This window comes from Anas acuta, chromosome 7, assembly GCF_963932015.1.
Source record: "Anas acuta chromosome 7, bAnaAcu1.1, whole genome shotgun sequence".
Taxonomy (NCBI): Eukaryota; Metazoa; Chordata; class Aves; order Anseriformes; family Anatidae; genus Anas; species Anas acuta.
This window is the reverse complement of record NC_088985.1, coordinates 29,269,163-29,294,970: the sequence shown is the minus strand read 5'-3', so window position 1 is coordinate 29,294,970 and position 25,808 is coordinate 29,269,163. Positions and strand designations below refer to the sequence as shown.

The following is a 25,808-nucleotide window of genomic DNA, read 5'->3' as shown; positions in this document are numbered from 1 at the left end:
CAGGTCTTTGCAGTGCTTATGTTCTGAGAGAACATGGGATAAAGCTTGTTTTTGGGAAAGGAAAGGCAGTTCCACTATCTGTACTAATGTGTCTGATTATCACTGTCTCAGCAAGCGAGCAAATTGTGACCCTCTTTTGTTTTTCCAAAATAGTGGAGATGATTCTGCCACCTGTCAGTGATTCTTTTCTCTCAAAACTGTTTGTTGTTTGTTTGTTTGTTTGTACTGACAACTTTGTCATATCTAGAAGAAGGTCTATTTTAAAAAAATATGTATTTATTTTTTTATGTAATGGAAACAGGGTGAACTGGTCCTATGACCAGAAGAACTCTATTTTAGTTGCAGTTGATTGGGATGGGATGGGATGGGATGGGATGGGATGGGATGGGATGGGATGGGATGGATCAGTTGGAAGGGACCTTCAAAGATCATGTAACCCAATTGCCCCGTCACTTCAAGCAAAAATTAAAGCATGTTATTGAGGGCATTATCAAAGTGCCCCTTGAACACTGACAGGCATGGGGGCATCAACCATCTCTCTAGGAAGCTTGTTCCAGTGTTTGATCACGCTCATGGTAAAGAAATTTTTCTTAATTTTCAGTCTGAACCTCCCCTGGCACAACCTTACACCATTCTCTTGTGTTTTATCTGTTCTGAGATCACACAGTTGAGTAGTCTCAATTCTGCATTAGTAAAGTCAGAAACTGCAAAATAAAATGAACAGTGTAAAGCAAAAGTAAAATGTCTCCTCGCCTGGCTGCAGCAGGCATGCTCCTTGCTACCATCTGCCATTCAGGGCTAAACCAAAACTCAGAATCTAATCTCTCCTGAAGCAAATCTTAATATTCTAAAGTTACATCTAAATAATATGAAGTGCAGGGCATGCCTACCCTTATATAAATCTCTGAGGTAATGTCACCCCAACTGGTAGTTCTCCACAGTGCAACACTGCCTGAATGCATTAGCTTGGGATCAGGCACATTAAAGTCATTCTTGCGTGGAAACACAGTTATTCTGTTGCTGGATCAAAAATTGTTTCATATTGTGGGAGACATCTGCGTCTCTGCCTCACACCCTGAGCTCCTCTCATGCCAGGGGGATGCTGTGCAGGACACCCTTTGTAGATACAGCAAGTGGTTATAAAGCTAAGAGAGCACACCCTGATCATCTGACTTCTGCCATGGGATCATTTTGTTTTAGGCCCCTCTTACAAAGCTATATAACATGAAAAGGCTCAATTTTCCACAAAGAAATATTTGGCTGTACAAGTGTTCCTGTGAAGACATCATTTCATGACTGCCCCGGTTCAGTTTAGGGAATGCGTGCGGGGAGGAGGGGTTAAAAATACTTAAGAAGAAAGTTTCCCCAGAACTACTCCCTGTTGAGTACACAGGGGGGATAAGCTTTGACAGTTTAGTTTTAAACAAGAGATAACATCAAATAGGCCCATGGGACTGGTTCCAATTATCAAGCCAAACAAAAAGAACAGCTGCACCCAAAAAGGCCTATACTTACAGTCGTATTTCATTTTAACCACATTACAAAGAAAAAGTCTCATGATATACAAGGCTTTTGTTTTGGTTTGTTTTGGTTTTTAGCTCCACAATGTGTTTAGTAAGTCACCACATCATATAGTATAGGGATGCACAGTCAATTAAGCAGGCATTCCATTAACATTGCTTTTATACTCACATCAAAATGTCTTAGGTTAATCAAACCATTACATTAGAAGGGAATGCTACAAAAAGGAAATAACTGACAACTCTACCTACAAAACCCATGACTTGATGTCGATATTGTTCCTGGTTGCTTGTCAAGGTAAAGTATCTTGGGATTGTATTTCCTTGGAGTTTTCACAATGATAATGAGAACAATTATATTTCTCCATCTGGAATCCATTAAATATGATTATGATTGCTGACTTTCCTATCCTTATTACTATCTAGATTAGCTAACCCCATTACAAAGACCATGCTCCCAAAGCTCAGTTGCAAATATGGTTATATGATTTCCTGTCATCCAACCAGAGTGTCTTTCTCTTTCTCTCTCCCTCTCTCTCATCTTTCTGTTCATGTACCATTTTACAAACTATTTTGCCCTTGTTTCAATTATAAGAACCTTAATAGGTTCAAACTCCCAGGTGACTTGCATTTGCAGGTGTTTAAGGGGGGAAAATCGGCTGACCTATGTGGTAATGACTCTTACGTTGCCTCAATCAAGCAAATGGATCTGGCCTGTAACTTGCAGGTGGTACAGGGTGGAAACTTAAACATCCTGACCATTTATTTCATGCTGTATATTTCATGCAGATTAAGTCAGAACTATTAAGAAAGATGTTATTACAAAGAGGGTAGGAGACAGAGGTTTTGTACTATAAATTTAATAAGCAAACTTCTCAATTCAGAAAGCTGAGTCGTTGGCTTAAGTCTTCCTAGTCTCTGGTTTTCATTCTGTTCTCATTTACACTATTAGTAAACCCAGAGCAATTCTGCTAGTTTCATTGAAGTTGCTCCAAATTTATACTGGTACAATAAAGATCAGAATGTATCCTTATTTATCTGGAGAGTTTCTTATGAATTGTCATTAAAGAGTCTGTTAAAAGCAGAAATGTTATTATGTAAGGGTCAATTCAGTGTTTTAGTCCCAAATCAAATTAATTTCAAAGTTTGTATGTCTTCAGCTACAAACTTTTAATGTGACTGTTCACAAAAGACAGTATCTACCATGGCAATATGACACACTAGAAGTGTGCATTCAACTTTTCTTCTTGACCCCAGAGGAGTGTCTCTGGGTTAAAGCTGCAAAGGCGATGGTTTTCTGTAGGGCTTTACATGAGATGATTTCAGAAGTTCTAAATTTGACTATGCCCATCGATCCATACTTCTTCCTCAGTTACTTTTTCTGCTGTACATCAATCATCCACTGTTTCAAGCACTAATTTAGAGGTTCGTTGATGCATTATAGCTTTGCACAGCCAGCTCAGAACTTTCAAACTGTTTGCTTTGTGCTTTAATTATGCATTCATTTTGACTTGAAAAAGGATTATATAATAATAAGCGGCATTTCAACAGAAGCCAGTTGTAGATGTTTCTATCTATAATGATTGTTTAATAACTGTTTAAGATGTGTTGCCTAGGGTTGTTTAATCAGCCAGTTTTTATTAGCTTTCAATGAATTCAGAGTGATACCTAATCAGTGGCAAAACTTCGGTATTGAGCAAAGTCGAGTTTCATGTAGAAAAATCATAAAGGTCAAAAAATATTAATTTATATTATTAATTATTATTGTGGGTATTTATAAAGCACCTATTATAATGACATCTAGGAAAAATTAAGTCAGAACAAAGAGTGTTTTTGTAGCCTACATTTTCTTCATTAAACCATGGGAAACTGGGTATTATTCCAAACTTCTTGAAGTCAACAGAGAAAACTACCCTGGTGAGTCCCTTGCCTTTGGATCAGGCTCATGGCGAGAACAGTTGTTCACGCTTTGCTACTCTTGAATCCATTTCAGCTTCTCTCTGTTCACAGCCACTCTTAATTCTTTTACTTTCTGCACCACTGTAGAAGTAATACCTTCACAGCAAATTTGGGGAAGAACTGCAAACGGAATTTGGGAACCACATGACTTAGGAAAATGTGCTAGGTGATCTAAAACATCACACACACATTTCTCTCATTTTTAATTTAAGGAGTCAGACATTTCTGAATTACTGCAACCTAATGAATCCTTTCTACTCACCAGCTGAGTACCAGCAACTAACTGTACGTGCTGTTCAACCATTGCAAGCATGAGCTGAAAGGTGTTTGCTTAAATTTCACTGAAGGAGGTTTACACTGACTCATGTTTGTGGCCAGATAAGGACACACACATGTCACAGCTCAGCTGACACGTGGTAGTTCCTTAAGCCACAGTAGCATGGTCATGCTTAGGAATCCGAATTGTCATTGCTGTGGTTGCCACTGTTTTACTGTGGTCACACTGAATTCTATCAAGTACCACCAGAATGAAATCCACATAGAAAAGTAAAAGCTTTTTAATTAAATCTCCTTTACTTCCCAAATTAAACATCCAACTCATTTTGTGACTCATTTCCAAGCGTCTGTAACTCAGATCTTCTTTGCTGCTCAAAACTTCCATTTTGGTTTCCTTTGCATTTCTGTCCAGATCTTTTCATTCCTCCCCTAGTGCTCTGCATTGCTAATGGTAAATTTGCTAGGCCTCAATGAGCTGCCCAACACAAGTGCTATCCACAGCAGTAGTAGTGTTGATGTTAATGGGCCAGTGGAATCAGAGTTGCCAAATAGGTATCTGTTCTAACCAAAATTACCACTCAGTTGTTGGTTGGCCTTCATATTGTTTCCCTGCTCAAGGAAAAAGAATTTACAGTACCATGGGCACCTCATATCTAGCACCCACGACACATTTATGGTGTGAAGGACAGCCCTGCTCCCCTTCATGATGTGGGCTTGAATAAACAAAGCATTTGGGATGGTGTTCTTCCTTGTGTGCCAGAGTGCCTGGAAGAAGCATAGCTTATGTGACTGATATAACAGGACATGAGCATACTTTACACCTTTCAGGATTGACCTGTCATCAATCAACATTTGCTTAAAAAAAAAAAAAAAAAGCCTCCTTCATGTCATTATATGCAGATCAACTTACAAACCCTTCCTCTTGGAGTCAGGTATTGAAAGCCAAACCTACCCAGCAAAATCCTATCATAAGTTACATGTAAAGTTTTTATGAGATGAACTATGAACTTTAAAAAGTCTGGAATCTTTAGCAATTGCTTATTGCCTGCAGGATAGATGCAGTTAGTATAGTGCCTTGTGGGCATGCCCTTAGCTGCAATCCTTATTGATGTTCCTTTGCTACTCTTTTCAAAACTGTTAAAATTCCTTCGCTCAAGTGTTCTTAGCACTTATGTTGATAGGGAATACTTCAAAGGATACATCTTTACTTTATCAAATCTACTCTAATTTTGTAGACAGAATCAAAGAGGTTCATTTTAAGTCTAGTCAAGTTTGCCAACTGTCCTAAGCTCAAGAAATCAATTCTGTGTTGCCATGTAATCAACCTAAACGAGAAGCCTGGAACACAACAGGGCAAACTTCCCCTTGGTGAAACTACATTTGCTTCAGCACATCTATACTGGGAAAAAAAAAAAAAGAAAAAAGGCAAACTATTCCTGCTCCCATGATTTTTCTATTTCTTCCTTTCCTCTGTATTCAACACTATGGCTGTACTGATGAGCAGCTGACAAATCAGACCCCAAACATAGCTCTCATAGTGTCGGTTTAAAGTACAGCATCATGTATTTCATTCACTTTCTCACAGAAGCTTCCTCTGGAGCAAAGCACTTGCAGGGTGTTCTCACACTGTTATTACAACAACAAGGTATATAATGAGGGTCCATGCACTTGTCAAGCTTTTATGAACAAATAGCAAAAGGCAAAACAGGAGTTTTGTAGCTGAAGTTATGGGCATTAACCTCCACCTACTGTGACAACCAAAACACTTTTTTTCTCTTAACAACTTAAATACAATTGTAAACCTTATGTCAGCACAACTAGCTAGTCCCTAATGTTATGTTTGGGGTCATGCATAGCTGTGCGTCTAGTTGTAGCTATAGTGTGAGTTATTATGAATTCTATAGTCATGATACAAAAGGGACTTTTTGTTTGTTCTTTTTCACCTTGTAAAATAATTACAGGGATGGTCTAAACTGAAGGAGAACATCTGAACACACCAAGCAATTTCTGCAGAAAAAAAAATATGCAAAACCTGGAAAGCTATGCCTCTTTTCTAGCAGAGTGCTTATCCTCATTTGGGACCAGATCAAGTGTGCATAACAAAGGTTACATAGAAGAGTTATCAAAAATCCTCCTTCATATCCTGCTTGCTTAGACTTTTTTAAATGGTTCTCACCGTGATGCAGGACCTAGCCTGCTTCAGGCTTTGGAAATCACAAGATCAGGTTGGTTTTGCTCTTTTCAACAGTCTTGTCTCAGGTGTGGGCTCAGAAAAGTTTTATCTCAAGTGAGACTCACAGACTGCAGAACCATTATTAGGGTCCTTGTACTATATGTGATGGATTGAAGATTATTACCCTCCTGGGAAACTTGTTTCTCAGAAGCTTTCAAAAACCAATGTGGATTCAGAAATGCAAAATGTGGGGCAGAACTATTATACAACTTCTATTAAAAATTCCTACTAATGCAAGATTAACCCTGGCTCAGCAGTGGCAGTTCTCTCTACAAAGTATCCACAGCTTCCTGGAGGAGAATATTCTCTTTCCTCATAAATTTCACCTCAGACAGTTTTCTCTGACATTCAGCTTCAGTTTTTACTTTTAACAGTATTTTGATTAGACCATGAAACTTAAAAAAATAGTGTCCTGCATTGATCTTATATTCACATTAAAAAAAGTAGCAAAAAGCCATCCACTAGTGTCCTTACCTTTCCAGCAATACTGAAATGAAAGCCTGACTGTGGTGCAGGCAATGGTCAAAGTCACATTGACTTCAGCCAAGTTTCCATACAAAAAAAGTTACACTCTATGAAGACTTTTGTTCCTGCTTTGTCCTCTACTTACATCTTTTTGACAAGGAACTGACTTCACCTAAAAAAGATGATAAAGCACAGTCAAGAAATCTACAGCCACATACATTGGCTCTAACACGCTGATTTTTGCATGAAGACAGTTTGCATGTTCTCATCAGCCCAAAGTTGTGGTAACGTCTCTGCAAAAGGTCAAACCAAAGGAATGTGAAAAATACATACACAAATACACAAACATACAAAAAGAAAAGGGTCACATCATAGCTTAAATGCCACCTCCTTTGTCTCGTGCTTCCTGTTGTCTGGCTCAAGGCTTCAGTAAATAAGAAATTTGCTCACATGGAATTCAGGCTGCATGGGGCTGGGCTGAAGAGCAGAAACTCTGCATGTTTTCATTAAAACATACATGTACTTACATGTATTCATTGTATTTAAATTAAATGGTGCCCTGCCTTCTGTCTGGGCATAAAGGACCTCCACTGAAGTAAATAATAATTATAGACTAACTTTGCCAAGTTAATAGAAAATTCAGGCAGGACAGTAAGTGAGGGGTGTGTGTGTCCAGGTATGCAACTGTATACAAATATTCCAATATACAAAATACGTGGATATTGGTAGGTATCAATCCATAAACAGTAAGTGTAATTGTGCGAATAACTTTCTGTATGAAAGGACACACTCATGTCTACCTACACAGTGTGCATGTGTGTGTAAGCAGTCACTGGCAAGTAGAGGAGTGTATAAAGTGTGTGTATGTGCCAATTAGGCTGACAGTCCGGTGCTGACGAGACACAGCGATTCCAGAGAGGCAGCTCTGAGAAGCAGAGTGGCAGCATCCACTGCCTTGTGGGAGACAAGCAGCCGGCAAAGAGGGAGCATCGACGTGATTGACACGTAAGCATTGTGCTACTCTGTGAGCCTTTGTTGTGTGCCTATATGGTCTCATTTGTTGTTTTTTTCTTGGCACTCCCCGCAACCCATTTAGTGGCAGCGCGACTTGAAGAGACTGTGGCATTTGGTGGGGAGGGAAGGAGTTGCTGTTCAAAATAACAGCAACTTTTAAGAAGAAAAGTTGTCTCAATATTTAAGTTGTCTAAATATTTTACCAACACTTCTGTGTTTCATACAAGCAAGAAAGTGAAGGAATTTTCACCTCTGTTTATGCAGTGATGAAAGCAAGCTAACTGTGACTTTGCTGTTGAATGGGCCCATTTCCAGAGTTTAGAGGAACTTTCATTTGATATTCTCAACATAGGATGTTCCTCTTTATTAACCTTTACATTAAGTTTGTGCAATTCCTGAGTGCTTTCCTCCAGATACTCCCTTATGACAGTTTTTCTCCTTTCTTTCCTTTTGCCATGGGAGTGCAGTAAGTGTGCAGAATGACCCCAGAGCCAACGCAGGCGCGACGTCCCCCACGACTGCCACAAAGCTCCCTCCTCCCTCCTGGGGCATGAAGAAGAAGGGTTGTCCTTCCAAAGGGTTAAGGCATTCTCGAATACAGATTCGTATCTTGGGCACAGAAAACAGCACGTCGGGATGAACAAGAAAAAAAAGATCCTGTTTAGTTTCAGTGTGTGACATTTGCCTGGGGGAAGAAAGTGCAGAGCTCATTGGAAATCCTATTGTTGAAACTCTGACCAGTCAGTTATAAAGTGTCATGATTTAATATGCCAGAGTTGTTTCCATTTTCAGGGTCAATCACTCCATCTGTGTGTGTGTGTGTGCGTATGTGTGGTGAGCCTGTGCATTTAAAGAAGTATTTTCAGGTTTTATGTTGCTTAATTTCCTTTACAGGAATTCATTTTGTTTTGAGCAGAACAGATCGCCAGAAAGATTACTTCCTCCACAGCATATGGAGGCACATTTTCCAACATCAAATCCCCTGATCAAAGCAATGAAAGTTATAGATCGAAGCAATAATTTTGACCTTGATCAGGGTTTATTCTGTTACATGATTAATCATACATGATATTTAAAAATGTCAGGTGCCTGCCTGCTGCTGGTGTGAAATACAACTAAAAACACCTCTTGTAAAATAGCTAGAAGAAAGGTCAACAAATCAGAGCTTGTTACAGCAACCTGGAAGTCCTACACATTTCAGTGTTTAGACATCAGTTTGCGATATCTGTTTTCTTTTATGACTCTGGGCTTTGTTACCAACTTACCATTAATAGGGTTCAGCCAATGCAGATCTTTTGACTCTTTTTCTCTCTCTGTCCTCACCTGTCAGGCTTCTCTTCATCAACTATATTTATTACAATCAAGCCCTGTCAACTGTCACAGCTTACATACAGTCTGCCAGTAAATATGTCTTTCCAGTCATTAGACATTCCTTCCAGTCACCTTGGGATTTCTACCTTGTCTATCTCACTCCAAAAAAACTTTTGTTCAGAAGTATTAGACTCCCACAGAGCAGTGTCAGCTTGGGGCCATTACTGTAGGAAGTGACAGAAAACACCAAACTGTCACTCATTAGGATCTAGTTTTTCCAGAGTTGATGTAAGTCAGATTTAGCCCCAAAACGAATCATGATTTATTTAATATATTTGCTTCTACAAGTGTCAGCTCATCAACTTAAAATGTTTCTCCTTTAACTCTATTGAGGCCTGTACAGAAAGTTTTCTTTGAAACCTAGTTTTTGCTCTAAGGCTCAATAATTAGAACAGAATCGAGAACAGTCAAGTTTCTGCTCTACAGGTGCACTTTAGTGGCCCTCAGTTTTATAATTATATGTACAAAGTGTTCATGTTAGAATTAGGGCTGGACACTTGTGAGAAAATGCCACCTGGTGGGTAAGCTCTTTTTATGCTGGCTCCCAAGTCCGAGGTGAGACAATGTAAGTCTATGGGTAAGTTTAAAGAGAGAAAAACAATTAGCTACGGAAGCAAAGACGGAGAAAGAAAAAAAAAATCCTCTGATTTCCTGATTATGCTGTGAACTGTCTCTTGAAATGATCTATAGTACATCCACCTGGAGCAAAACGTATATACCAGGGAGGTATATCCAAAGTGCTGTGGCATTCGGTGGATCGCAGAGAAAGAGGTGGCATTATAGGTGGCATATCCAAAAAAGTGAGAGGAAAGAAAGGAGGAATAAAAGTCCAGGATCGTTAACGCAAAAGATACGAATTGCTCACACTCCAGCCACCAGAGAGTGAGTCAGGTCCTCCACTGGTGCATATCAACACAGCCCAAATAACTCCAGTGAATTTACAGAGCACAGGTTTACCAGTGCTCACAAAGCCAGAGGAAATGTCAGTAGCCAGATTTTGCATTCAAACAGGGATATCATCGTTAGTGATTCACTCATGTAGCAGCTATTAAAGACTGTAGGGGACTATGCAGTCTTAGAAATAGTGCATGTATACAAACGACTTGGTTTCACTATCAAAATGCAAATGTCTCTGAGGTAGAAAGAATGTCCTATAAAATCACAGGTTATATTGAACAGGAATATACACAGAAGTGATGGATAAGAACAAAACTGTCCTGTAAATCAAAAGTTACTTCAGATTTTTAGTGGACACAGTTACCACGTCCTCTTCTTTTGTTTTCTGACTGTGAGAACAATTCCTGCCATAGATTACCACCTGAGATTAAATATGGAGCACTGATTATGGCAATCATCAGGGGTGAACAGGGCTGATAAATCTTCTACCATATTCCCAATAGCTGTGACTGAACAGGCTTGACCTTGATTACTGTGTGAGTTGGAACAGATTTCACCATACAGGATACTGAAAATTGTAGGTTATTTGAAGTTTCCATCTAAACACTGGGATCAGTGCTACCCCTGGTCACGCAGGGGATTCAGCAGACTAAGAAAACCAGCACAGTGGCAGCACTGAACACTAGGAAATTTCAGGTTAAGTGCTTGAAATAACATAATGTGAGAAAAATCTCTGTGAACCCACATTGAAATGTTGTGTGTTGTATCAAAAAGCTGATCCTTCATTATTGCCGTGTTAGCACATAAGGTCAGCAAGAAGTGCTTCTGACAAGCTTAAGCTCATTTTCTACTTTTTCATACAGCAGGTCTAAAAATGTTTTGTTTAAAGAACAGGTGATTTCTAATGTTTTAGAGACACTAAGAGAATAAGTTGGTGCTTACCTTTTTTAGCACTGAAACCCCAGTTTCCCTCTGATTAGTATTGGGTAACCTTCTTCTTTTTGACCTGGTGAATGATGAAGAGGCACTACCTGCTGCTAGGTAAACATAGTTCTCATAATTTACAACTTCTCACTGAAAAGAAGCAGCATTAATTGCAAAACAGGGAGCAGAAGGAAAAAGGTGGGGAGGTACTATTTACCACAAAGTGGGAAGGCCTGTTATCTGCCCGCATCACAGCCCTAGTTCTGCAGTAATTTTGCAACGTTTGAAGCTACATCAGGCTCCTAAACAACAAAGGGATCTGAATTCCTAACGTGCTTTTAAATCCCTCACCACCCGTGCCAGCCTAATTTCTGCTGTAGAAGTGCTTTGCCCCAGCTGGATCGCTCACCACCCCTACTGTGTGACAGGCCGCGAGGCCTCCCCGTCTTCCAAGCTGCACGTTCACAAAACAGACCTGCCTGTACAACACCCTGCACAGGAAGGTCTTGAGGTCTTGTGAGGCCTCTACCAGTTAATATCTTTTAACATCTCCCAGGGAAGCTGGGGTGAACCCTTTCCAAGGACTGGCCGTGTCAAAGCCTGTCCAGACCTCAAGACAAAACCAGCCAGTGCCTCCTTCTATCACAGCCAAGGGATAATTGCATTGCATTATTAATAACGGTGATTTCATGCCTAGGTGGTGCCTATACGCACAGGCATGGAGGGAGAGATTGACTAAATTCTGTTATGCTTTTCTTTTGTGAAAAGGATGAAGAAACTGTCCGTGGGATGGCACTAATGTAGTGAAAAGTTCAAAGTACAGAAACACTAGTATAAGGGCTGCTAAAAGGGTACCTGAAATATTGTTGATATGCAGAGTAATGATAAATTAAGTAGATTTTTATTAGTATTGGAAGTAAATTGTCACAGGGCAGTCTGAGAAAGCAAAAACTTACCACACTGGGAAATAAATGGAAGAATCAGCACAGTCCAAAACAGAGCTGTGGCGGCTGGGACATAGCAAATGAAGCCTCAGCATGTTCCTCAGCAAAACCCAAAGCAAGATCAGTAACAGGAGCAACCTGAGGAGGGGAATGTCAATAACACAGCATGACTTCCACCCACCCTGTGGGAGCTACCTCTGCATAGGAAGGAAATAATTCCTGTCTCCCTGGGCCTCCTACTGGGAATCTATCCAGCACCCTCTCAGAGGACAACGTGACTCAACTGAAATCAGCTGCAGATCTTGCTGGAACTCCAGTACTGCACTGTCATTCCCATCATACCCTTGACTTTTAAGGATTTTTTTTCCCCTCCAATATGTCCTTTTATTCACTGCATAAAGAAACCTCAGTCCACAGAAAACCTTTCATCATTGCCCAAAAGAGGATGTCCAAAAATGAGTTACTAAATTCTGTTTGACAAAGCACCTGTAATACTTACACGGGCCTGATTGTTGCACTTGGTGTCTTTGGTGTGAAATCAGGCTAAATAAATGTTTGCTTGTTGACTGCTGCAAGATAATTATACAAACTGCAACCAACAAAGGAAATAATAACTGCTGGAGGTGTAGGCGGGGGAAGAGGGCAAGGAGAGGGTGGGGGGAAGGAGGAATGAAGGGAACCTCAAGGTCAAATGAGCAATGGGTCGGGGCACACAAAAAAAGTGTAAACAAGAGGAATCTTTCAGCATAATTTTGAAAGTAATGGCAGATTGAGTTGTATTGTGCAGGTGTACAGAAAGCACTTTGCTGCATTATGCCATCTCAAGTTCTTGCTCCTATTTCCTTTTGTCAAGAGGTCTTTGATTGAAGACACGATTGTCTTCCTAAGAAAGGATGAAATGTCATGTGAATAGCTCAAGTGATAGACTGCAGTATCTTGGATGCAGCAAGAAAAAGCAATCCTAATAGAATTGTACAGTAAATAATATGGGGCAAAAGGGAGAAACAATCAGGCCTAGCACAGGTAAAGAGAAGGCAGCTTAAACCTCCATACTTTGCAATGATTGCCAGGGGTTGCTCAGCTCAATGGATTTCAGGCTGGGGGAGAAACCCTTCCAAATTCACCCCCCCAGATCAGAGGGACAAGTTCTGTACCTTAAGCCCTGTGGATTTTTTGTTTGTTTGTTTTTTGTTTTTGTTTTTTTCTTCCTGATTTGCTAGTTCCTCAAAACTGGCTGTTGAAGGGTGTCTGTCCTCATTCCTGATGGACAAGTCACTCCAAACAGTTCCAAACAGCAGCTGTGCTGCAAGCTGGGGCAGAGAAGTCCAGTGCTCTGACCAGTACCTGTGGTCACAAAGTATTTCTGCTGGCCCATAAATGAACAGACCATGCTTCATAAGGCTGGTTTGTAGTCACATGAAGCAAAGTTTGCTCTTCAAGAAGCCTGTCTCACCTGAAGTATTGCCGATTCAGTGGAGATAAGGACCTGCTAAGCAGACATGAGTAGGTCCTAAATCAATCCCAGTGATGGAGAGGAAAAATATCTGGTCACAATCATCCCTCCAGATTAAATTTATATGCCAAAAAATGCATTGAGAGGAGACAGGAGAAGCAAGCCACATGAAGCATTACTTTCAGGACTGGGTTGTTATGGTGTTTCCAGAGCTGAACGCATGTGTCCTGCTACATTGGCATAGCACGACAACATGACAGCACTTCAGCTGCACATCTGGCAGGCTGCTGACCCCAGAGTTAGCAGGTTGGAGATGCTGGAGCCTGATCAGCCAGTGCAGCCCTGGCTCCAGACACCCCCCAGCCCAGACAAATGAGGCTTTGGACATCACCCCCAATGTAGCCTTGTGGAGGGCTGTGCTCTGACCAAACGAGCTGCAGCAGGGGGAAATGGAGGTGAGCTGTAGCTTAGCTCACACAGAACTATACCTTTCCAGAGCCCCTACCCATCTTCACCCTGTGAGAAAGTCCATCCTGGGAGAAATTGGACTGCTTGGTGACATTTTCTCCCCATTTGGAGCAAACATGGACTTGCTACTAGTCGGGGCCGGATAATGACCAGACTCAAGAGTTGAACTCAGGTTTCCATCCACCAGCACATAACAGAAGGCTTTCTGAACAGTTGTGCATATTAGATATCAGATACAAAAAAATACATCCAACTCCCTTTGGCCTTTTGACTGAGATCAATTGTAGTATCTGAGATCTGACGCGTGCTGTATCAGGGACGACAGCACTCACTGGCAAGGGCATGTGCTCTGTGATCTGACAGATCTTGCCTGTCTTTAACTCCTCTGATCCTATGATTTGGCTGCCCTGTGGGTACACTGCACACTTACCTGAAGAAGCACAAGGAGCTGTGGGATGCCATCACACTGTCAAGATGCTTCACGAGATACCAACAGCAGAAGTCTTTCTGGGAATGACACCATCTCATCATCCACTTCATGCTGCTAACTTTGTGATGCTGTTTCCTGGAGCCATCTCATCCTTTTTGGGAACAACAGATGAGGTAAAAGAGGTGAGGTATGGCACTGAACATTAAAAACACCATTATCTAGTTTTCTAGTTATTGAGAGCTTAGACTGAACCCCAGGACTTTGAGTGACTCTTCGATCACTGAGCTGACCCAGAAAGCTCAGGAGGTGGTAGTGGTAGGAGGCTTTGTAGACCACTAAATCAAACCAGAAAAGAGATTGTGCTACTCCTTAAGACCTGTCTGGAATACATCAGTGGGAAAGCCTGCACTGTTAGGGGTTCCTCAGTTTGGGAGGCACATGCTGGAGGTCTCATGCAGCCAGTAAACAAAGTATTGCTTGGATCTCTTGACAAAATAAGACAGAGAGAGGGGAAAAAAGAAGAAAAAAAAAAAAAAAGAAAAAAAAAAAAGAGAGAGAGAGAGAGAATTGTAGAGGATAAATCCTTTAATGAGAAAGGTAGATACACTACATCATTCCTGACTGCCAGGAGTTAATTAGTTACAGGCACAAAAGATGGTGGTCACTAGACACCTATAGTATTCCAATGATACAAAAAGGATAGTCCAAGCAAATAACATATGTAGTTGGCTCAAAAGAGCCAATTAATCACAAATAAATTGGAAGGGAGAAGAAAAAAGACAGAAAAATGCAAATGAAGATTAGAGGTACTTTATAATGAATTTCTTAAGCAAGATAATTATGGAATTGCTGTTAAGTTTAATTCACATATGATTTCAATTGAAAAAATGGCATTTGCAATACTGATAAGGCACAGGATGAATGGGTGAAGAGCTGGCTACTTGGCAGATCTCCAAAAGACAATTGTCAACAGAGAGCCATCACTGAATGGGATTTTTCCCTAACAAAATTTAGCAGCAAGTAGTACTGGTGTACAACTAGCTGATGTTTTCTTCAGTGGATTCAGTTTGTAAACATCATTAGCTGCATAACTGTGAATTAGTCTCAATAAAAATTATGTCTACAACACCACAAATTGTTTTCGGGAACTTTCTCATCGAAAACCCTCCTGGTCTGCTCTCTAAAGTCTTTGCTGATAACAAGTACGTGAGAACAGAGCCCGACAGAGGGACAAAAGAGAGTGCTGCTGTGAGGGTGGCACAGGCAGCACACTGAGACTTGGGAAAGTGGGATGAATTCAAAGAGAGGGTGCCCTGATATAGCCCAGAGCAACATTGTACAAATGGGCAAACTCTTCAGAAGTGTCCATCCGTCTCTGATGACTACTGAGGGAGCCTAGAAGATGCCTAACACTATTAGATGCCTAACTTTTAGATGCCAAGCTTTTATTTTGGCTAAGCTCAGGTGAGATGCTTCCCACCCTCATAGCAAAGAGAATTCAGGCTAGAGACTATACCCCAGGCGAGCATATACTAGACTATGGGATCTGGTTGTCATGTTAAAGAAAGACATTACAAAATTGGAGAAGGCTCAGAAAAGAGCCACAGAAATGATTTACTGACTGTAGATAATGTTTGACAGTGAGAAACCTAAAGATCTCACACTGTTTAATTTATCAAAAAGAAGATTAAAAGGTTATTTCATTGCAAGCATTATCTCATAGGAATGCCACGTACTGAAATGCTCTTTAATCTAGCAAGAATGGCACAAATATTTAACATTGAAGGTGATTAGCCACTAGAATGAACCACCAAGGGAAGAGGTAGATTTTCTCTCTCCTGATGTCTTCAAATCAGGTCTGAATGCTTTTCTGGCAGATGTGCTTTAATCAAACAAAAGCTACACTTTTGTCAGGTGCAAGTTATTGGGCTGAATACAGGGGAGATTGGGTGGGGAAAAAAAAGATGCACTCCTGGCCTCAAAAATCTACAAATCTGTGAATGCCAACTGTAATTTGAACGTATCTGCAGGAATCAAAGTGCTCAAAGTGTGCTCTTCTTTAAGGGATAAGAATCCCAGGAGAGCAGCTGGTGACATGCTCCTAGTGTTTATGGGCAGTAATCAGGGCTCCAAAAACTTGGTATCTTGTCCAAAACTTGACACTGACTCCCTCCGTGACCTAGGCATGACTGCTGCTTCAAACAGGTCTGTCGCCAAAGAAACATCACAAAAATGGTCTGATTTCATAGGTGGTGAGCAGGCATGCATCGCTCTGGGTTCAGAGGGATCTGTGAGCACTTAGCACCTATGGATGTGAATTTAGACACCTAATGAAAGGAGAACACTTTGGGAGTCATTTCGATAGCATCTGAAAGACACTTGGGAAAACCAGCCCTCTCTTCCAGTGGCTGCTCTGCTCCTGGATCACAGCAGTGTTTTCACAATTCTTGCTTTCTGGCATCACCTTTCTTTGTCTCTGCTCTCTCCATTGCAAAATAATCACATTTCCTGGACTGGACAGCTGAAAGGATTAACATTAGAGTGCTAGTTTTTCAACCTGGGGGTCTGCAGACCTCTAGGGAGCTCTGTGGTCTACTTCTAAGGTGTCTGTGAGAGGTGGCTAAGAAAAACAAGTCCATTTATGCTGTGCAGCGATTCAAGAATGTGCATTTCAAAAGGGACCCACTCCTCTGGAAAACACTTCACGGCCCGCAAAGCAAAAAAGGTGAAAAACACAGAAACTGAGAAGCAGTCTGCAAGTGACCTCTGATTTGCAGCTGCTTTCCGTGCCTGGCAGCTGGGGCTCGCTGAGCCTCGCTGGGTGCACCCCCGCCACCCCTGCCGCAGTCGGTGGGTTAACACAACTCTCCGATCGCCACCGGAGGCAACTCCAAGCAGAGGAAAGAAGCAAAAGGGCTGCGGTATGCAATTTCACCTAAAGCATTCCCATCGTCTAGCTTCCTCGCTGACGCCCCCCGCCCACCACCACACTCGGTGGCTGACAGGTTTTTGATTTTCTCCTCTGTGGGGTGGGCAGCAGCACCCGCAGTGCTGCCGAGCGCTCTCCGAGCAGCCTCCGATGCTCGCACGTTAAGGATCACTTCTCATCTTTGTCTCCAGCCTCTGTCGCTTTCACCTATTCCCAAGAGTTCGGAGCTTTATTTTTTTTTTCCCCCTCCTCCTCCTTTTTTTTTTTTTTTTTTTATCAAAAAAAGCTTTGCTTGTCAAACAAGTTTTTTCTCCCTGAACTCTCAGACTTTCAGCCTTGACGCAGGCACAGAAATGCTATTCCCAAGGTGAAAGTTTACAGGCTCGAATAACAATGCCAGCTGCTAGCTTGGCAACAAGTGCCGCCACCATGCAGAAGGTGGGGAAAAAAGCCGGCACCCTGATGTTTCACGCTGCAGGATGGTTTGGGTACCTGAGAGCTGCAGCTGAAGGTGTCCATGTCTGCGTTGGCCCCGAGCAGCAGCTCTGCAGCGAGAGAGGGAGCAGGAGATGGTGCTGGGCACAGAGCCTCTGCCCGGCCTTGAGGAAGAGCCTTCGCCTCCCTTGTGCCTCTGCTCTGAGGTGCTACCAGGAATACAGACCCTCTGCAGCTTGCTCAGGCTATCATCAGATAGGAGAGGGATGTGTTATAAGGGGAAACGATCCAAACGGCATCACTTGGGGCTTAGCTGCTCTGCTAACAAGTACTTTTGCTGTGGGCGTCAGACCGCAGCTCATTTACAGCTGTAGAAAGGCTTTTCTGCCATACATGCTTTTTAAAGTACTTTGGAACATTTTCTTTACAATGTTTATTTATTTATTTGTTTGTTTGTTTATTTAAATCATTGCTAAACATCCTTTAAAAATCAGACTAAGGACACCTATTTATACACATTTACAGGAAACATTCATCTCCCATTTTAATCTTGGAATTTTAGCTCTTCCATCTTAACACTCCAGCTTTGTATTTGAGCTTAGTATTTGCATACGGAGTTTAAGCAAACAGCCAAGGTACCAAATAACAAAATAGAGAACTCTGAGAGCCATAATGTTAAATAAGAAACATCTATCACAACACCCAGGCTTGACACTGAACATTTTGAAACGCCAAGCAGCTGAAGGAGGATTCACAACACTGTTTCATTGACATCTGACTCCAAATTCTTTTATCATTTTGACATTATCAACAACATAATAAAAGAGTAGTTCACTTAAAAAAAATTAAAAAAATAGATACATAATTTATGATTTTATCATTAAAAAAAAATATTTTAAACAAGCCATAGCCACAGAAAGCTTTGTGCTGTTTTTTTTTTTTTTTTTTTTTTAAATCATCAGTGACTATAAGATGTGTATATATCAAGCAGAATCATGGACCCCACTTTCATGTTAATTGTGTATGTATATGGTTATAAATATACATATCCAAAATTAGTTATTGATGTGTTTTATTTTGTTTTGTTTTAATAAAGGTAAACATCTCTTGGATAGTTATTTAAGAGCCCGTTTTAAGAGAAACAAGTCTATTGACACAGCCTAAATTATGTACCTGCACCAAATTGGAGATGTCGCTTTTTTAAGGACAGCAGAATGGTGAAAGAGTCGAGTGCCAGGAATGACTTAAACTGAGTGAGGAATGGTGACATGTGCAGTACTCGGCACAGGTGTGACGAGAGGAATAGAGGCTTTGGGGCTCTACAGCCCCTGACCTGTGGAGCTTCCCCCTCCTACTGTGGCTCCAGCCCCTCGCACCTCTCCCTGCACTGCAGACACCGGGTGGCACGGTGGGACTTCACAGCCCATGTCCCAGCCCCATGCTGTCCCCCCTCAGCCTGCTCCGACACCTGCTAAGGGAAGGAAGAGTTAAACCACGGTAATTTTTTTTTTCCTTTCCACTTCCTATCGCTGCTTAAATTACTGGAGCTTTGTACATCTGGTTCAGTTCATTGCGAATGATTCAGGTTCTCGCTTTCCCCCTCCCTTGGGGACACCTTTCCTGAGTCTTGCTGCGGAGACTGACCCTGGTGCCAGCAGGATGGAGCCCCAGGAAGTCCCAGCAGCCTCATCCCGACTGCGAATACCCAGCTGGGTTTTGAACGCATTGCATCAGAGAGCAGTAGGTCACCACATTAATCAGGAACTCTGAAATCCTCCGAGATACCTTGTTGGGAATGGTTCTGGCTAGTCTTAAACATAATTTAAAAGACTTTGGGGTTATTTTAAGGCTTTTCCTTTCCATCAGCCCTATCTATGTAAATGTTTCCCTCCCCTCCTCACTGCCGACTGCTTCTAACAGACAGATTATTTTGCTTCTCTGGCCTACTTTGTTTCAGACAAAGTTTTGACTATCCAAGTTCTTTTTTATTCCATTTTACATTTTTAATGCTATGTTGTAAAACGTCCTTCCTCTTGAGCAGTAATAAAAACCTTTTTTTTCCCCCCTCCCCTCTTCAGATTTCTTTTATAACACATTCAGCATTTTCTGGGACATAATTAAAACATCAAACAGTTTTCCTGCTGGTTATGCTAAAATCTGAATGCTCGAGTCTGCTGGCATTATTGAAAATTAAAATGTACTATTCTTGAGTGTATTTAGGATGCCCTTAAATAACTATCAGAAATGGTTTTGTTCTTCTTTATATAAAGACTTGCACCATAATGCTAAAATACCTGCATTAAATAATGTCTCTAATTGGTAGCATGAGGATACTTTTTAAAAGTATAAAATATGTATTTTTGTTCACTATTTTTCCTGGACTAATGTGTCTAATTTTCCCATACAACTTTATCCCCAAGGAAAAATATAGACGGAAAGACCATTACCAATACATGAAGTTCAGTGGTTCTCTCTCTTTAGATGTAATTGCTATCAAGGAGGCTGGCAGCAGGGTAATTTTAGTTCAAATGAGTACATAGCCTGAAAAAGGATAAATCAACCTTTGTAGGTCTGAAATTAGATCCCAGTGTGGGATTGTTCTAGCTAAGTGTACATCAGGTTCATAAAATGCATTTGCCAGAATGAAAATCCCCTAAAATCCAAGGGCAGCAGTGAGTGTGGGGCTGGAAGGAGAAGGTTTCATGCCCTGCTACAAGACCTCCTTCCTCCTTCCTTTACCAGAAATGGCCTCAAATCACCTTTTTAATAGGGCATGAAAGGCTTGATCCTGCTTCCATTCAAGGCAGTGGAAAGCCTCCCACTGCACCCAAAATCCTTGTCCAAGATTAATAATACACATAAGTCCACATTCACAAAATAGTTGAGAAAGGAAACAATTTCACTGGGAAGCTAGAAGGAGACATCTTGACCAGAATTAGGCGCTGAATGTGGCTCTGGGTCCAGATTCCCAACAGCATTCATACATAGCAGGGGTAACAAAGCCTACATGTCAATTTAAACCTTTGCATTGGAATTAACGCCCAATGATGGTGTTGATTAGTGCAGAGACTTCTATTTTTCTGTGGATGTCTTGGATATGGTGAACAATTCATCAAAAATGGGACGGCTGGTGCACAGTGCTGAATTTAGGTCACACCTCTGCTTCGGACTTCGTGTCTTGTGTGTTTGTGAGCTGCAACACACGTGTTGGGTCAAATGGTGAGAGGTACAGGAGGGTCATACAAACAGCTGTGAACCTGGCTCCCCACTCCTGCCACAGTTCTCACCTCAGGGCGGCAGGGAAAGTCCCCTGTACCAAGAAAAATCCAAGACAAATGATTGTTATAAAAATGTAGGATAGTAGCCTCTATACTCCAGGTCTTTTCTATAGATTAAGATCATACTAATGCTTAAATCTGACCCGCCCAATTTTTGCTCCATTTTGGCCAACGATGTGACGCCAACAGAAAATTTTCAGCAAGACATGGTTCTGTTTTTTCCACACTAAATAACATTTTGGTAAAAGCAGACATCTCCCAGCCTCCATCACTTATCCACTATGGCTTAGAGAGCCAGACTGCCCGGAAGGCAGGGCCAAAGAAACAAGACAGAAACATAAAAGTATGCCCCAAGCAGCTGATGACGTAGTTTCCCAAACAACTTGCAACAACAACTTATATTGAAGTACAATATTTCAATTTATTTTAGGTACTTATGCAAATGCTTTCCAATTCCTAAAAAGATCAATTAAGAAAGATATGATATGAGTGTTCTTAAAAAAGCAGGCAGGTGACTGAAAATCAAAGGATACACATAGGTCCTTTTCTGAAAAGCAGCCTAAAGGTTATAGCCACTTCTAGCTTTGAGGAGGGTAGATAGCACCAGACTTTCACACTCCTGCTCTCAGCCTCCCATTAAGCGTGGACAAACCTTTTTTCTGAAAGGTTAAAGAGGGTCTGCATAACCTCATATGTGCAGTGTGCCTGCTCCCTGACCTCAGCTCTCAACGATGTCCAAAGTGTTATTAGAGCGATAGCAATAATAATAAAACGCCCCAAATGCAGAAGATTGCTGAACACATTTCTTAAGCCAAAGACTTCTGTCTCACTACAATATGCTGAAGTAAAAACATATCCAGGAGTCGTCCCTGGAGTCTCAAATCATTCTCTCATCACACTGGGTTCAAAGACAATGTGAGTTGTGTAGCGTAGCTGAAAGTATCTGCATAAAGCAATTCCTCTATGATGTTGTTTTGTTTCTGGCTTGCTTTTACCTGGGCTATCTAAGACATTGTTTGAGGCTAAGGAAAAAAATATGAATAATGTTTGGGCCTAGAGATCAAAAAATCAGGCTTATTTCCATAGTTGTTAGTAGCCAGTATCCCATGTGAATCTGTTCGTTTCTAAAGCTTCACTGAAATGCTGGGTGTATTAGGAAGGATTTCTTTTTATTTTTATTTTATTTTTGTAAGAGTTTGTTCTTCTTGATTTTTGAAGATGCTGAAAGCTTTTTGATGTCGCAAAACCAATCATAAGAGGGAAAACACAAATTTAAATGTGAGATAAAAGGGGCTTTGCATGCATGCATAACAAGAAACCCATTGAACAAAACAAATGACTTACCACTTCCACAATGGCTCTGTGCCTCCAAGGGATGGGCTGGTTCACAATAAGGAGGTGATGGTGGTAAAGTCACTCTGATACTGTGATCAGAAAAGCTGCGATAAGAAGAAAAATGTATATAGGGGAGAGTAAACTACAAAGAGGGGAGAGAGGAAAAAATGGCTCACCATCCCCCTGGGACTGTGAGTGACTTTCAGTATTCACCCAAAACTTTCACTTCAAACATGATGAGGCCAAAGAGGTCTCTTTCTGTGTGCCAGTTCTGGCAGCCGACAGAGGAGGCAGAGGAAGGAGGATGGTTGAATTTTTCATTCAAGTAACTTTGTTCCCATTTGGATATGCCTTGTCTGGAATTCCCATTGACGGCAATGAGGTGTGAATTTTCCTGATTCGGACAGCAAGAGTGATCTCTTGGATCTGAGTTTGTTTTTAAGAGGTTTGTTTTTATTTGATTTTGTTTTCCACTTACATCTCTCTCTTTCTTTTACCATTTTAAAGCCATGAATGATGAACAATAAGGATCGGGGAAAAGCCAAGAGAGTAAGGTTGTTATAAATTTCCTTTAGAGTTCTGTGTTTCAGTGTTTGGGAACCACTTTAAACTGGTTAGCAAGAAATTCTCCTCCCTCCAGTCCTCCCACCCAACCCCAGAGAGGGTTAGGTCACACTGGACACAGGCATTTGATTTTTTTAATTTTTTTTATTTTTTTATTTTTTATTATTATTTTTTCATGTATTTTCACTTTATCTACCATGACAAAGCACTGATTTTTAGGAGCTGAAAGTCTGAGGATACCTCAGAGGATCTGGGATAGCGTATCTAATATGGAATAAGGATATAACAGATGCCTAATCTGTAAGACATTTATATCTTTATTTGATCAGCTGATCATATTAAAAAAAAAAAAAAAATGATGACGAAGAATTTCTGAGTATGAATCCTTACCGATGCAGGTTTTCTCACCAACAGGATATGTCAGCTTGCCCAGCAGTTCTCCATGAACCATTTCTACCAACATTCAAAAACAAGGCATAAAGCCCACAAAGCACACTGAAGGCATTTCCATACCAAAGGACATGGAATATGGTCAGAGCTCCTGGAAATATTTACCTTTTTAAAATTATTATTATTACTTGTTTGTCTTGTTTTTGTCCCTTTCCTCTCTTCTTCTATCAGTCCCTATATTTCCTTGGTCACTGAAAAGGTAGAAGGTAGAAGAAGAGAAAGAAAAAAAATGATCAAACAGAAAAATAAATGAAAGGTTGACTTGATTTCTGAGGACTGAACAAAAAACTGAAACAATTCCCTGAAGAGTTGTTTTGTGAGGTTTTTGTTTTTTAAATCATTGTGGACTGGGGGTCTTTTTTTTTTTTTTTTTTTTTTTTTTTTTTTTTGGTCACAATATTTTGGAATATGAGTTTCCTGTCTAAGAATGCATTCTTTCTCTTTCACTCATCAGTATCCTTTCTACACGGGCAGAAAACTTTCCTGCCTGCTCTGACACCATTGACCATGCCAAGCTCCTTCTTTGCTGTCCCATCACAGCAAAACCTTCAGCTTTCAAATCTATCAAATTTGAAACTACCTGTGAAAGTGGCTATTGTCAAAGGGTTTGCTCATGAATCCTATCAGTAAAAACTTAGCCATTGTCTTAATTTGTGTTTTGGGATCACATCTGACCTAATTCAGTGGACCACTGGTCAAGCCTTCCTCCAGCATGCCTGCCTTATTTTTACTGATTTATGTTATAGGAGTTATCCTTGGGTTTTGATATCACAACAACAGTTCTGAAGTGAAGAATCATCACAGCACAAGGAAAATTATCAATTTGAACTAATTTTTACCTCAGAGATTCCCACTCCATTTCAGGTTTCTAATTTTAATGCCAATCAGGAGACAAAAGTATATCTTCAGTACATAGAAAACATACAGAATGGGTTAACAGTGATAGAAGAAGAAGCCTTCTGGTACTTCAGGCAAGCACCTCTCTGAAGAGCTGTTGCTTTTGCCGGTAGTACTATGTCTTGAGGATCTGAAGAACATTTCCATCACTGAGAGAAGCTGCAGAGAGCTATACAATAATCACCTGCAAATTTGACAAAGCAACGTCAGGATCTTAATACTGCAATTCATTTCCTTTGATATATCATCTGTCATCTCCCCCTTCCCACACATCCTCTTTATACTGAGAAGGAGATGGCACATCACCTATTCCCTTGACTGTTGAGAGACAAAGTTATTTCTCTTCCCTTTCTCCCTCTCCTTCTCTGTCTCTCTCTGTCTCTCTCTCTTTTTTTTTTTTTTTTTTTAATTCCCTGGTTTCTGGGACTAAAGATGTTGGTTGTGTCTTCCATCTCTCCCTGCCTCTTTTATAATTCTTTCAAAGGAAAAGGAAAAAAACTTGTTGCTTCACCTCAAGACAAAATACCACAGCAGAGAGGGAACCCGTGGCGAGGGCTTTGGCCATGTGGCCCACAGCCAAGTGAGGGTGCCCCAGTATGCTCCATTAGGTATGTCCAGGTTGTATTTTAAGCAAAGGTCCCAAATCTGCTCATTTCACTTTCAAAGAGCCTGGACGGGTCTTTGGGGAGCTCTGAAGTCCAGGGGAAGTGAAAGCTTGCATTCATGCAGCCCAATGCATGGTGAGGACAGGTCTGGCTGTGGATGTGTCTGCCCGCCTGCGGTTGCCACCCAGCTGCTCTTGGGAGCACAGTGCATGAGATCTACACAGTGCAAAAGAGCCCGGAGCTGAGAGATAATATTTATACAAACAGGCTTTTCATTACCACAGACTTCTTTGTCATGAGCTCTCATTGGCTGGAGAAGGCTGAAGAAAGCTCACTTACAATTCGATTAATATTTAAATATCTTCTGTGACTTTGCTACATAAAAACTACGGTTTCAAGTGTGATTCACGTGGCGTGTCTGGCCTACAACTTCAAATCGACATAAAACTTTGATAGAAACTCTGAGGACTACAAAGCTGAGGTTTATTTATATCTCTCGTAATCCCTGTGAAATCCTAGGAGTGGAGTCACCCAAATGAGAAGTCACAGTGTTTGGGTTCTTGTCTAACCAAGGCTCATTGATTTTTAAGCGCATAAATTCAGGAACTCTAAAGACCCAGCCAAAGACAATAAGGCAAGCAGCGCAGTTCAGAGATTCCCCCAGGGAGGAGATGTGGTTGTAAACACTTGAAAATGTTTAAATCCAGTGAATGCTCTAGTTATATTTGGTAGGTCCAACAGGACAAGCAGTCCTAACAATCTGAAACACTGGACAGAATGGAGGGAAACATGTGCCAAAGATAACGAAAGCCTTACAGCCCTTTTCTCATCTCCTCCACCAGGACATGGAGTTATCACAGTCTCCGTCCTCCTAGAGATGTTCTTATCCTTATCCCAGGGACACAGCAGCTGTCCTTTGCATTGCAGGTTCACCTGCTGAGGGCCTCATCCAGTTCTGAGGGGGCTTTTGGCTGAAAAGCTACTGAAGAGCAAAGAGGTTTTCATCTAGGTACCCGAGGCCCAGATTAAAGCCAGTGAATGTCCATGCAAAGAGCTTCGTAAGGCCTTGAGCCTAGCTTCTGACTGAACATTGTTGACAGTCACATTCCTCTGGTAACGATTTCCAGAGCAAAGAGCCCTGGGGCAGACCTAAGCAGCCATCTGAGACTTGTAGAGCAGGGAAGCCTCAGCAGATGTATACTTACCACAGCAAAAGGTATCTTACATATAGGTAGCTTCTCTTATAGATGGCATGTGGTCATTGGGTATTATTTTCCAGGCCCTTGGCTCCCAGCAGCAGCATTACATAGGGTAGGCATGAAGCCCTCCTAGGCAAGAAAATGTAAATCTATCTGTGCAGA

The 25,808-nt window shown here is 41.2% G+C and overlaps 1 long non-coding RNA gene across 1 annotated transcript in view; it reads right to left on the bottom strand.

Annotated features, from left to right (window-relative positions):
• Positions 1-17,620, bottom strand: part of LOC137859674 (uncharacterized) — a 55,766-nt gene extending 38,146 nt beyond the window's left edge. The window contains exons 1-2 of the long non-coding RNA XR_011098456.1: positions 17,376-17,620; positions 13,955-14,105 (exon numbers count right to left, since the gene is read on the bottom strand). This is a non-coding gene — a long non-coding RNA (uncharacterized lncRNA). The remainder of the gene's footprint in view (positions 1-13,954; positions 14,106-17,375) is intronic.
• Positions 17,621-25,808: the final 8,188 nt, after the last annotated feature.